The following is a 15,265-nucleotide window of genomic DNA, read 5'->3' as shown; positions in this document are numbered from 1 at the left end:
TCTATTTTAGTGGTGTTGTGTAGGATAGTGAACTTAGACAACCCGCTTTCAATTTCCATACCCGTCATAAAGCTCTGAAGTCCTCAGCAATTAATTTAATTTCTGGGAGCCTCAGCTTTTCCATCTGTGAAGTTGCACTGATTATTCTTATCTTACAGAATTGTCGTGAACATCAAATATAGCTGCAAATTTATGCTGTCTAGCGCTTTGCTTGGCCTGTAGTATGTGCTCAATAAATTGCATGATTATCTAAACCTTCACTGAAATTTAGAAACAAGAAACAAAAATCAGACCTCTTAAAGGGAAGTAGGGTAAGCCGGCTTTGTTTTCATTGAATCATCTAGACATGAATTAGGATGGGGCCAATGAACTAAAAGAACTTAGGGAGAGTATTGTTTTGATGTAAGTCCTCTGAGCCATCTGTATTTAGGGGTAAAAATCCCAACAGTGAAACCCTTCACAACCTAATTCTAAAAGAACCTGAAAAAAATGGTATTATGACACTGAGTTGTTGTTGTTTTTTTTTTTTTTTAAAGATTTGTTTATTTGACAGAAAGAGGCACAGTAAGAGAGGGAACACAAGAAGGGGGAGTGGGAGAGGGAAAAACAGGCTTCCTACAGAGCAGGGAGCCCGATGTGAGCCTCGATCCCTTGGGTTCCTGATCTGAGCTGAGGGCAGATACTTAAAAACTGAGCTACCCAGCTGCCCCATGGCACTGAGTTTTAAGGCAGGCCACAGATGGAGGACAAGGTATAGGAAGGCACCATAAAGAAACAGCGTACATTTTCTTGCATCTCTTTTCACTTCACTCTGATTCTTTTCCACATAATGAGCTTGAGAGAATTCTTGGCAGTTTCACAGCAAGCTCCAACTGAATTTTCCCATTCGGCCTCTCCAGTTAGCTGAAGAAGACACACAACTGCTTTCTGTGCAGGTTCACCCTGATAAATGACTGGGCCTCCACGGCATACGTGGCCCCAGACTGTGGGATGAAACAATTGTCAGGGAGAGAGTGCTTGGTCTTTACATAGCCCCCAAAGGGGAGGAAAGATGGCAAGTGTATAGCAGGAACTTGCAGTGGAGGGGGATTTACACTCTTCCTCCTGGGCTGCTGCCCTACTTTTGCTCCTTGGGAAGATAGTGCAGGAGCAAAACCCGAGTTTTGGCAGTCTGAGCAGACACAGCTAATGCACCTGTATCTTCCTCTGTAGATGGAAAGTCGTCTTCTAAATCCACAGAGGACATCTCAAATCAGAAAGTATGTATTCCATTAAGTGCTTTTGCAGCTTTTCTGTACCCTTTCAACCATCCCCTCTGGTCCGGCCCACCACATTTAATCATAAAGAAATGAGCTGAAGACATAAAAGGACATGCATATAAAAACATTCTTTGTAGAAGAAAACAGATGTGTAAATCTCTTTGCTGGTACTTATTTTAATGAAGACAACTAAATTCATCTTAAATATTCATCTGTATATAGGAGAGAAGAGCTCTTCAGATACGAAGGAGCACAGATTTCCCTGTGGTAAGAAAAGGTGGTTGGATTTACCACGTCAGGGGAAGTGCTACTCCACAATTTAAGTCCCCACAAATGCCACTCAGAGCCACAGTGCTTATAACAGAAATGGATGAGTGCAGGACGCCTGGACAGCGGGGGTGGCATTGTTTAACCTTTGTTCTTCACATCCCTCAGGAGAGCAGACAACACCTCTATTTTCAATGTTTCTTCTGAATGATTTCCCGCCTAGTGGATTGACAGGTACTCTGATTATCTGCCTAAGGAAAATGAAGGGATAAACAGCTGAGAGATGAAGATTGACTTGAAAGGACTCCATCAAGGAGTGTATGTTACACTTGGATAAAGAAGAGTATAACAGGAGGACACGCAGAGAAATGTCAGATTAGCACCTAAATATATTTTGAAGAAAAACATAGCATTTTGCCAAACTGGTCTTTACTTGAATAGTAACGATTGCAGATTGTCACTTTCGCAAGCCGAGAGATTTATTCAGGGAAGATAAATGCCTTTCACTTTTTACCATTTTGAACAGGGTTCTGTAATGGAGATCTTGAGACATCTCATGGAGGAACCTGGGGTAGAGGCCAGGATTCCTTATTTGAAATCCTTCTCCGGTCAGCTGAATCAGATGGGAGTCAGTCAACAATCACAGCAGAGAGGTGGACGTCATCTTTGTCTCTTGGCTCTTCATCCCAAACTACGACTCGCTATTTTGTTTAAGAGATTGGGACTGGTTTTCCCCAGTCCCATGCCCAGTGTCTCCAATGTCCTTCCCACCTGGCTCAATCCACTCAGCCTAGAGGGGCTTGGGGATGCCTGCTTTTCTGTGTCTGATTCTCTCCTGCTCTACACTGTCTGCCCCACATCAACCTTCTCCTTACCCTGAACCCAACTTAGAATGGTCTTTAGGACAGAAGGCTTGTAGCTCCATATCATTACCTGGTAACAGACTGTATCCCAGGTGGACACTCAGCTGACTAGAGGGAAATGTAGACGTAGAAGATGGGAAGGGAAGATTATTTCCTACTCAACCTTCTTGTTCCGACAATGCTGTATAATGGTGTAAGACAGACTTGTGCTTTTCCTTGAACAGTTTTGAGGGTATTTGCCGATATCGTGTTAGGCTTGGAGGCTGCAGAAAGGAACACCACAGCCATGATGAGAGAGAACTGCTGGTGTAAGTGATCAATGGCTATGGAAAACACACTGCTCATCTGTTTTGTTTTAATCTCACAGAGTTGAATGATCTGGTGGGTTTCAGGAGAACTTGCTGTCAAAACCAGTTCTGTTAATGAGTGATGAAGCCTTAGGAAACATCCCTGCGTTATCTCCACTCACTGAATTAGATAACGGAGCCTGGACAATGGGGTCGTTAGGCCTTTATCTCTTTATCTTTGGCCATGATCTGCGCTGCTTTAATCCCCGTGCTTACGTTGCTGCTGAGGCAGGGCGTAATTCTTGTCATTAAGAGGGTGCACACTTGTGTGTGTTTGTGTACGGGTTCTCTCAGCTCATGCTTCACCTCTTTTTTTTTTTTTTTTAAATGAAATACCCTCAGCCCCTGATAACAACTGAACATGAAAAATGCTCGGGGTCGGCTTTGCTTCAGAATCTGCTCCCCAGCTGTATTTATATCCATCTCAGCAGTAGGGAGATGTCCCCTCTTTGTGAGGCCAGGAATGGGCCCGGCCCATCACTGTGAGGCTGTGCGGGAAGGACGGGGTTTCGTGGCAGGTGCGGGAATTCCTAGGCCCTTGACCTCCGACCTTGATGACCTCCGACCTTCTCTAGACCCTGCCTGAGCTCATTTCTGGTATTGCTTTTCTTTCTTTCTTTCTTTTTTTTTTTTTTTAAGATTTTGTTTATTTATTTGACAGACAGAGATCACAAGTAGGCAGAGAGAGACGGAGAAGCAGGCTCCACACTGAGCAGAGAGCCCGATGCGGGGCTCGATCCCAGGACTCTGGGATCATGACTGAGCTGAAGGCAGAGGCTTTAACCCACTGAGCCACCCAGGGGCCCCTCTGGTATTGTTTTTCATTGCAGTTCTCTGCTCACCCCATCCCTTCTACCGGGAACAATGTACTCTTGTCATTTTTTCCACGGGGAGGATTTGGAATATCTGGGTAACATAAGTGGATGAGCACAAAACCTCAGAAGAACTTGGCGTTTGATTTAGCAGTTCATGGTTTCAGCTGTGCCAGTCTGAAGGGAAGAGTTTTTTAAAGGTCTCGATGGCTATTGCTGTCTTTTGTGCTGGAGACAATGCTAGCAGACACACTCACTCTCTGCTGTTTCTGTGTCTGAAGGGAGTAACACCCGCAGCACACCACCCCCCACCCCGCCCCCCAGCCCAGCACAGGGACCCTTGTGAGGCGGCTATTCTTCCTGGAGCACAGGCATGTGCTTCCGCCTCAGGTGTGCAACAGCACTTGCCAGGGGCCTTTGCTAAGAAAGAGCTTCCCTCTCCCCCTCCCTCTGATTGCTGTGGGTCCTTCTACCCACTGTTATTGAGGTTGTGCCTCAGGGTCCTTAAAGGGTGTCTTCTATCTTCTGCCCTCCCCACCCGCAGCCAGCTCCACTGGCCTCCCCTGACTTGGCTTCCGGCCCCCCTGCTGGTCCCATCTTCACACATGCTAAGCCAGCTGTGCTGAACTGCAGGGGAAAATTGTGTCCAGCCTGGCTACATTCCAGAAAGGTTAGGAGGGATTCCCTGGGAGACAGTGGGGGAAACAAGAGCACACCGGTGACCTGCTGCACATTCTCTCCAACCTTACAGACAACAGCTTGACAACATGTGGTGGAACTGCAACAGTATTTTCACCCCAACCTTTCCAGAGGCTGTGCCCATGCTCAGAGCCATGGGGCCCTGATGGCTTTTCACTGGGGAAGGAGACACGACTTAGGCATCTGTATCAGGTTTCCCTCAGGGTCCTAAAGAAAGAATCCCAGATTTTCAGGGTCCCACGGTTTCCCCCTCATCCCACCTCCCGCTCTCACAAAAAGGAATATTTGTGAAGGCTGACTGCAGCAGATTTGACTGCTGGCCAGATCCCTGGCAGAGGCCTGTGCTGGTTGGAGCCAAGCATTGTGTGCAGCCTCAGGCCTCACCGCCTGGTTTTATGGTGCGGCCCGGGCCCCTTGCTGAGGCTCCAGCCGCAGGATGTGCTTCCACCTCCAGCAGACCAAGCACATCACTCTCTGGAGTGTGGCCTAGGTTCACTGTGGCAGGCCAGGGTGGGCCAGACTTGTAATCTCAGCACACAACCAATTTGTTAGGAAACACCTCTGATGTGGTACAGTAGAAAATCCCTTAAATGTCCTCAAGACAACCAGGCAGCCTGCTGTGTGGGCTGCTCTGCAGACGAACATGGGATTGTCAGCAAATTCCTTCCCGAGCTGTCACCATTGAGAACGGATGCTGCACGTTAGGTCTTCCCTTGTTTGTAATGATGACTGTGGATGCCGGCGCTTGATTTTGCCTCATTTTGCAGAATAGTTGGTTTGAAGACTGGAATTAAAACAGGGGTGGCTTATCCACTAGCAGCAGTGATTGTGGCAGGAAGCCTAGAACCCAAATTTCATTTTCATTTCTTTTTTCTTTCTCTCCGGCTTACTTTTCAAGTTGTTATTGGTGCGGTTCACCGTGATCGAATGGCTCTCTAAAATATTTTTGCCGTAATCATGCAGATTCAGTTTGAAAGAAAGCATAAATATTAGCTATGCCAGTGCTGGCCAACAGAACTTTCTGCTGTGAAGCAGGTGTTCTCTGTCTCCTCTGGGTCCCTCGTAGCCACCAGCCACAGGTGATCCTTGAACATCTGAAATACAGCTAATAGGGGCTAAGGAGCGGAATTTTAAAATTTATTTAAGTTTAAATTTAAATAGCCACTTGTGAGTACTGACTAATGTATTGGACAGTATTGATTTATAGACCAACCCATTTGTTTTATAGATGGAGAAGTGAGACCCAAGGAGATTGTTGGAATTTACTCAGCAGCACATAGTAGTTGATTCAAGCCATTTAAAAGATCAGTCAGCATCTTTTGGCTAATGATTGTATTTTTTTTTAATTTTGGCATACTGTTTTAAAATTCTTTGTACTTTAAAAAGGGAAAGAATTAGGCTAATATTAAAATACATTTTGTGACAGGTTGGCTGTCCGCATAATGGACTGGTTCACAAGGAGGGGGTGGCAAAGGGAGTTAAGTGGGCTGGGAAAGGCCAGCCTGTAATCCCACAGTAGGCCCTCAAGTGGAGCTGTTGTATAAGAAGTTTTGGAGGCTGGCAGAATCCCAAATCAAAAACCCAAACCAAAGAAAAATCCACCTTGTTCTTCCTATTCCTGCTCTGTCCACCCTGAACCGTTTATTCTTTTATGTTCAGATCTTTGAATATTTTACTTCCCAGTAGAAAGAGAAATAAAATTCTCTGTGAGCCTACAGAAATAGAGTTCCATACATAAGGAAGAAAAGTCTGAAGTTTGGTTCTTGTTTTTAAAATATGTCAAGAATACTATGTGGACTAACTCCTAGTGGGAGTTTAAATATATTTATCAATTTTTTTAATAGATAAGGGTAAGGTGACATGAAACCATAACTCACCAATACTCTGAGGTCCTGTCCTTTGAGGACACATTCTTCAATGACATCTCAGGTCTCTGAAGTTGTGAGTCTTGGAAATTGAGCAGGCTATATCTGGGAGAGGTGGGGCAACATGTGTTTCCAGGCGGTGGTGGGAGAAGACAACTAGCAGATAATGTGCAAGGTTTCAGTGTAAGGTCTCCAAGGACCTGGCTAACGGGCAGAATAAGAATTTTCCATGTAAGCCACCTAGTGTGTTAGCATCTGAGGCCCCCTGATTCAGTGCCTCCCATCCTATTAATGTTGTTCTGTCTCCTGGAGAGAACACTTCATGTAGACATTCAATAATGCTGTGTGCCTTGTAATTCCCTTAAAAGTTAATGAACGTGTTCAAATTAATTTTAATAAATGTTGATTAATTGCAGTTTGACTTGTGTTTTGAAGAACAAAGGCATCCCACAGTATTTGGCAGCTTTTCCTCAGTGGCTTTGAAGATGCTCACAGCAGGGGGCAGTGTCGCTTTGTAGATGCCACAGGGAGAGGCTGGTGCAGAACCAGAGGGGAAATACCCACCAGCCTTTCAGACTTTGTGTTCTTCAAGGCAGGAGCCACCACCAGCCACACCTACGCCCCCCACTCCCCCCCTCCAACCCCCCAGACATTAGAGCCTGGACAGAGACAGAATGAAGTGTTCTAAGACAATTCAAAAGAATCTCTGAGACGGACGTAAATTGAAAGTATGAGAATCACTGAGTCTTCAGTAACTTGACTCAGTCACATTTTATTGAGTTTCTGACAGGTTTAGAACTACAGATGTGAATAACATGATTGCTGCTTGCAAACATTTCATGCAATGGCTTGGGGTGTGTGTGTGTGTGAGAGAGAGAGAGAGAGAGCGAGAGCGAGCGTGAGGTGGGAGAAACGGAGCAATTGTATGTAGATGATACTATATCTATCTTATGTCTACCACATATAGAAACTACAGCAGAACAGTACTTGCTGCCACAAGGGTAAAAATCTCTTGATACAGGTGTACAGGGAGGGAACATCACTGAATGCTTTTTTAAAAAATGTTTTTCTTACTAGAGAATGAAGAGACAGGAATAGTTACCTTCCAAGGTTACTTTCAGCTCTGACATTCTAGAAGTTTGTGAATATTTTCATATACGTTGGCACTTTCTCTATACCTTTGCAGTTTACAAGACAGACAACTGTCCTTCAAATCACTCTGGGATGAGGGGAGTCATGGAGCTGGATTACTCTCAATGTCATATCTTATTTGGCCTTTGTTTGATAGTTAGTAGGACTCCTGTCCAAATGGCATGTGATCGTGACCAAAGCAATTAGGGAGATTGATTTGGCATGCACGATTTCATTCTCTGCTTCCTGCAGTGAGAGATGGAGGAGCCTATCAGGGTCTAAGATAACCAAATTTGATTTTGCCCAAATTAGGACATCAATTTTTCAAGTTGGTTTGGTATTGTTATATTTAACTTAAACCTTATTATTTTTTTAAATAAATGTCCCAGAAAGAAGATTTTCTAAATTATATTAAGTTTACTTGTCCTTTCTAAAGGTCTTTTTGTCCCCTCTACATTAGTTTATGGTTTAAAAAAGAAAAAAAAAATCCAGTGACTTTTCAAATTAATTTTATACTGTTATTTTCTGAGCCTCTTTGTGTATCCTGTCCTGTGTCACATCAATTTGTTCATTAATTTTAGACTGCTTCATTTTATTACTATTGTTTTTTTTTTAATGTCCTTTGAAGGCATTAAAATGCCACAGAATAATAACTTTGAACAACAACAACAAAAAAACACATGGCTAAAACAGCTCTGATATTTCTGGATATTGATTCCCTAATTGGATTAGACTCTCCCTTTGACAGAATTCCAACAAGGTAAAGGGCCAGGCCATGATTCACAACTGGCTGGATTTCATCCCAATGACCATGAGTGATGCTCATTCATCCAACAAACATTGATTAAGGGTCTACAGTGGGTCTGGCTCTGTGTACTGCCCACCCTGTTCACACAGCTGCTTCTTTGATGTCAGTTGTAGGGTGATTAGGCACAAAAGGCAGCATGAGTTTTGGAATCTACTCCCATCTGCTTTCATGTCTGCCTCAGAGAAGAGCCTCTGGGAATTCCTTGGGAGAGCTGAAATGGCGGGTGACCTGAGTTGGGATGCTGAGGCTTTCCTCTCTATGTGCCTGGAAATCACGTGTGACTCCTGGGTGACAGGTCTGGACTTAATGGGAAGCTATTGGATCAGCCTCAGAGACTGTGTAGCTGCCCCATGAGCTCAGAGCATAAAAGTCAAATCAGCTTTCCAGTGGGGATATGAGCCTATGTTGCCAGCAGATAGCTTCTGAAATTGCAGCCAATGGGGAAATATGTTTGGTGAGATTTTGAGAGATATTGGGAGCCTTGGGGATCTTTCACTGAAACATTTATTCCAGATATTCATACAGAACGGACCATGAATGTCTATTTTTTTTAAAAAAAGGTTGATTGGTCAATTCGTTTTCTTTCAATTAAGTTTTCTAGACCTTTGTGACTTCTTATAGGAGGGATAAGCCGAGTGAATGCCTACGTCTCGCCATGCCTTCCCTCATGGCCAGCCCCCTGTGAGTAAGCTGGCTATGTTGCACTTTGGAAATCAAATCATGATCAAACATTTACCATGTATTAAGTACTTTTAGATACCTTACCTCAGTTGATCCTCACAACAGCCCTATGAAGTAGATATTATGCTTGTGACATTTTATTGGGAATCAGAGAAGTTTCATCTCAGAGGCAGGATTTAAATCCAAATCTGTGAAATGCTAAAGTGCGTGTTGTCATAGTCACTAAATGCGGTTGTCCCCTCAGGGAGGGCACATGCCTGGGGGAGACACGGGCTGGCCTATTCTCTACAGCATTTGTTGAAGTGTCGACATCGTTTATACATCGACATTGTTTATACAAATGTAACAGCTGAGAGAAGCCAAACGGGGCAATAAGACTGTTACTTAGCACCTCCATCAAGCTTCACATTATTATAATTTATAAATCTGCTAATATCTTGGCGAGACTAATGCATAGTATTGCAGATTTCAGCAGTCTGAGAAGCGAACAGCTGTATTAAGTGAAAGTTTCATTGTTTCAGATCTGGTTATCTTAGCCTTTCTTACTGTTGCCTTAGCTTCCTTGTTCTTTGTCTATTTTTATTTGTTTGTTTGTTTGTTTGCGAGAGAGTGAGCTCAAGTGGGGGGAGGGACAGAGGGAGAGAAAGAGGGAGAGAAGCTGACTCCTTGCTAAGCAGGGAGCCCGATGAGGGACTCAGTCCCAGGACCCTGGGATCAGGACCTGAACTGAAGGCAGATGCTTAACTGAGTGAGCCACCCAGGTGCCCTGTTCCTTAACTGTTAAAGTAGGCTGCTGGAGCGTTGGCATTTGGCTAATTCTCGAAGACAAATGGGGAACCACTGAGTGAGGCTCCCCACTGTGGTAGAAGCAGGAGAGAGAGATACACAGATGGCCTTTGGCTTAACCATGATTTCCTCACATATGCAGTCTAAAAGAGGTTTCTTGGGTCTTAATTCTTTAATTTAAAAATGAAAGTTTAAAGGTAAATGGCCCTTCAAAAGAGGAAAAAGCCCACTGTAGACTGAGTCTTGGTGATACAGGGAAAATAGAGTTAACCCAGAGCCTACTTCATAACCAGAAAGAACAATTAAGTAGAGCTGGCTTTTGTGAGACTTACAGTGAAATAAAGTGAAATTATGTCCAATGAGTTCTGCTTACTTCTGTTCTTTATCTGATAACCATGAAAGAATTGAACAATAATAGTGAAATTGTATCCTAACAATGGCTTGTTAATTCATACATGCCTTCCAATATTCTGTCTATCCAATTGTGTCCTTTGACACATCACAAATCATCATGACCTCATGGTTGGCAAATAAAGTACATTAGTTGCATCTGCTGAGAGTTTTGTAAAAGGCTCTGCTATATCCTCCATAGTTTTTAAGACCTAGCTTGCAAGGTTGTACTTTGTATCACTAGCAGGATCTGTTTATGTATTTTTGAGATAAATATAGCTGTAATGAATGCCTCTGAGAGGAGAAAATCATGTGGCCAATATCTTTGCAATGTCTCCAAGGTATGTAAATACTCTTTAGAATAAAGTTGTTGCCTTTGTGTGTTGTTATAAGTAAAAATATTTCTTATGTGCATGACAATTGAATTTTGGTGGCTCTTTATTCCACCCAATATCTTTGGCTTTTTTTTCCCCCCTGAAATGAGCCCAGAAATTAAGATTAAACCTGGCAGGTAAAAACTTACATCATCTCCACCATATAACTGAACTCCTAGGTGAGCTTCCAATGCTGACCTGAGTTTTCTCATACTTCTCAAAGTAGGATGGCCATAATGACACTCCTGAGATTCAGATGTTTGTGTTTAAACAATGAGGGTTCACCTGAAAGTGAAGCCCTACAATGACTTGCAGTACATGCTTAATGGTTTCTAATTTTTATGTATAAAAAAATAAAAGGAATCTACTAGGCTTATTTTTCCTTTCTTTATAAACCACAAATTTATTAGTTTAAGTAAGTGCCAGGCACTTACAAAGCCCCGAATGAGGCTTTTACAATTTATACAATACTTTCATGTACATTATCACCTTTACTTTAATATTCCAGATGTTCATGACATAATAGTGAACAACAATGACCGTTAAAAGCATATAGCTAATTAACCAATATTTAGCTTAATTTTATATTTCTAATTTCTAGTTTTATTTGCTTCTTGATTGTTTATTTGCATCATAGCCAATTTTCTCATCCGAACCACTGCTGTGTTGCATTTTTGGATGTGACAGTGGTAAATTTTAGAGTTGACAATTTCAGGATTGATATAAAAATGAATAGGATTTCCTCAAGAAGAGGATTAGGATTTTGCCTGAGGGAAATTGGTATTTTCTCAGTCTGTGATCGCACTGGTGAAGCTTAGAAAGTAATTCTAGGCTTCTGAATATATTTCTATATAATTCTTGCACTAAGGAATGGAAAGACTTTTGTGAGTCCAGCTGGATTGTACAGGTGATGCTGCCATGAGCACCTTGGGGAGGTAAAAGGGTATCTATGGAGAGTGCCCTGTGGACTCCTGGGTAGAGACAGAGACCACAGAAGCAAGGCGCGAGATGTGATGGTAAGGCCAGCTGGGCAGAATTTGCCACATTCCAGAATAATGTTTTTTATTTCTCTGAAAGATTTGTGTTTTTGTATCTAAAATGGAGAACAGTAGAAAATATGATATGAAACTTTTTTTTTTCCCCTGAAACTATGAAGGAAGGGTCTTCTAAGTAAGACAAAGATGACAAGGCATAACTTTATAACAGGTAACAATCCAATGAGGAAAAAAATCTTTGTTGCTGGTAGCCCTGATATTTTGGATTTCCTATGCTAAATATTCACATGGCAATCTTCCTTTTTTTTTTCATTTTTAAATTTAAATTCAATTAATTAACATATAATGTATTATTGGTTTCTAGGTAGAGTCAATGATTCACCAGTCTTATATGACACCCAGTGCTCATTATGTCACATGCCCTCCTTAATGTTTGTCACCCAGTTGCCCCATCCCCACACCTCCTGAGATCTTTATTTCTTTGTCATGGATAAAAGAATGCATTTGTGTGTGCTGTTTCCTTGATCAGAAATAAAATAAAGTGTAATTGGTTTTGAAATGTTCGCTGGATTCGGGAGAGATGTAAATTTTATTTTTCGAAGCAGGCAATGTGTCTCTGTGAGCTAATGGAAGAGGCCAGTGCTATTTCCAATGCCATGGGACCATCTCTGATTGCTGTTAACTTCTGAGACAATAACTATTTTTTATAGTTTTGCACTAGAAGTGAGGGAAAATGAGTGACCTAGCCATAAACTCTCTAGTAACTTGGTATAATGAAAACTTTCCAATGGAGACAGAATTATGGTTTATTAAGAGTGTGCTGCTACCAGAATAAAAACATTCATTATCTGCTCTACATTAACTATAAAGACAAATCTAATTTTTCCATAAGAAATGTTTCTATGTATTTTTTTTCTTCTAAAATTCATGATAAGGTGTACAATAAAAAGCATGTCTGCTGGCACCTAGGCAAATACAAGGAGAGGATACTGTAACACAGTTAGTAATGGAAATAAAACAGCTCAGTCTTATAAGACACAAGAAAACTTTCACCCATACAATAAAACTGTCTTGGAAAAATATCTGTCATATTCATGCAAGCATAGCTCTTGTATATAATTTTATCTTAGAAATAGGTTCCTGCTGGAAAACAATTTAGATTTATTTTTTTTGTGGGGGAGCGGGGGATACATCTACTTGGTGTCCAATTAGTATCACCCATGGTTACTATTAGATACAATTTTGATTTAGTTACAAGTGGTACTAAATTTTGAATTGTAATTTTGACCTTATCTAACTCAAGTTTTCTTAAGAGAAGATTCTGAGTGAAGTGTAATTAATAAAAACCAATAAATAAAATGATGATGTAGATTAATCAGGTCTGGAGAAGCCACAGGAAGTATGCAGAACAGTTGTAGCCCATACATCACAGGAAAATTAAAAATGGAAACATGATGTCAGAAAGGGAAATAAAAGAGAGAACCTTATGACCTCATCTATATTTTAATTTTTAACTTATAATGAAAATCAGTGTGGGGGGCATATTTTAGCAGGTCTAATTTGTGGCACTGTGGAAAACAAAGAAAGTTGTTGGGTGTCGATATGTGTTAGAGTGATAATCGTGTCAGTGTGGAAAAAAAAATGAAAATAGGACGTCTCTGTTTTGTTTGTGCAAGCTGAACAGTCCTTCCCTAGGCATTTTGTAGTGAACACTGAAATTCCAGCTCTCTCTGCCTGTAAAGCTTTAGTTTGTTGTATTTCTGCTTATATTCACTTTAAGAGGTTGATTGACTTAGTGGACTTGTAGAGAAGTAGCAAATTTGCCTTGGTTTGGATACTGCATTTCATTTCTTAAAAAATCCCATGCATCTCATTAGGCTGACCTGTGACTAAACTTGATGAAATCTGTGCTGTATTTATGTAACCTCAGTAAAGAAAAATATTTGTGGGCTTGCTTTAAATTAAGTGAAGTAAGGCAAAGCATGAATGGGACATTAATGAGGTCATTAGCATTTCTGGGAATAACGCATTACCATTCGATATAGGGATGATTATTTATGGTTGGTTTACTCCATGAGGTAAAAGAAGGCAGAGCAGCTATTTCAATGGAGGTTATATCTGGCCATGATATAAAAGCTTAAAGGAAAAGAAGATATGGCAATGATTTATATTGAAGGCAAATTTATGGTAGAAATGAAATTATTTGGAAGAATGATGTGGTTCCGTAGGGGCAGTACAGTTTAACTTTTTCCTTCATGTTTCCTTAACTTAGGTATAAAAACTGTGCTAGTGCTTGCATTTTAGGCTTTAGACAATACATTGGACTTAAAAAATAGAGATGATTATTAGTGTTTTATTTCATTCTTCTGTAGCAAAACCAAACTTTAAAATGATAGTTTGTTTGGAAAAAAAAGCTTAATGTAATCTCCACCCTACACGAGGTTCAAACTCAACGACTTTGAGATCAAGAGTCACATGCTCGGGCCCCTGGGTGGCTCAGTTGGTTGAGTGGCTGCCTTCAGCTCAGGTCATGATCCCAGAGTCCCACATCGGGCTCCCAGCTCTATGGGGAGCTCGATTCTCCCTCTGACCTTTTCCCCTCTCATGCTATCTCTCATTCTCTCTCTCAAATAAAGAAAGTCTTAAAAAAAAAAAAAGAGTCACATGCTCTACTGACTGAGCCAGCCAGGCATGTCTAGAAAATTATTTTAACTCGGTTTTTACTGTTCAATTTCTAGAGTTTCAGAGATGTAACTTTGATCTAGGAGGATATTATTTGTTAAATTTAACAAATTTATTATGAAACATGTAAAGGAAATGAGGTTTGAAAACACATGATCTGTACAATATCCCAAATTACACTTACCTCTGTAAGGAATATGTCCTCCTCCCTTTTTTTTTTTCCTTAAAAGAAGAATGTAAAGAACTTAATTAGATTCTTGATAAATCTTAGCATCCTGTAGATAAAAAGAGAAGCAGAAAACTGTAATTACATAAAAGATTACTTGAGGGAGCTACATAGAGGTGATTTTAATGGGATTGGCCATGGCTGATGGAATTGACAGATGTCTGGCCTCTTCACTAACACTTTGCCTGAATCACTAATATTCATTACTTCACTGTGTCTAAAGGATCTTGGTACAGAGACCACAAGGAGGAGTAGTTAACAGCCGAAGTGTGTAGCAGGGGAGTTAGGGGGATTTCAAGTAAGGTGAAGTAAGACCCCAAAGAAAGAGATGCAGGGAGTTGTCCGGGCACCAGCCAGTGACAACCAAATTTCAGTTTTGTACAGGTTAAGCCTGGGGTTTTGAAGTTATTGGCAAAAAGAAAGAAGTAAAAATAGTTAGTGGCTGCCTGTTGACTAGAAGAGAACTCCTTTTAGGTGGGGAAACTCCTTGAGGGCGGGGACCGAGCTCACTGCTCCATCTCAGGAGTGCCTGCCAGAGTTGTGTTCAGTCAATAATTGAATGAAGGAGAGAATTACAAAATAAATAACGTGCCAGGCATGTTTAACAATCTACTTTATTATTTGAGTACATTCTGGGAAAAATAAAACTAAAGTGAATGATTTGGGATTTGAATCCTGTTGGTAGAGAAATCAGGCTAATAAAATATTAAAGAAAATGAAAACACAACAACACCTAAACCCAACTTGTAACTGTAATTATTCTGGGCTAGAGCCCCGTTAAGTCCTCTAGAGTTGCCCTACTCCAAGTGTGGTCCGCAGACCAGCGCACCAGTGAGAGCAAGTGTTTTGAAAACTTTATAGCATTGTGAACATTTCTATGTAGCTTGCATCTAACAAGGAAACAAAACCATTTTGTTTTTCTATGCCTCTATTTTTAATTATTCTTTTCAGTAGTTACTTTTTATTGAAGTTTACAATTCTATCTGTCCATGATAGATTGGCAAAAAACAACAAAAGTGTTCATTCATCACTGATCGTTAGAGAAACACTGCTTTAGGGGACTCAAGCTCTGAAGATATT

Source organism: Enhydra lutris, unplaced genomic scaffold (assembly GCF_002288905.1).
Source record: "Enhydra lutris kenyoni isolate GAN:26980312 unplaced genomic scaffold, ASM228890v2 scaffoldscaffold2, whole genome shotgun sequence".
In the NCBI taxonomy this organism is placed as follows: domain Eukaryota; kingdom Metazoa; phylum Chordata; class Mammalia; order Carnivora; family Mustelidae; genus Enhydra; species Enhydra lutris.
Note: the sequence above shows the minus strand (reverse complement) of the source record.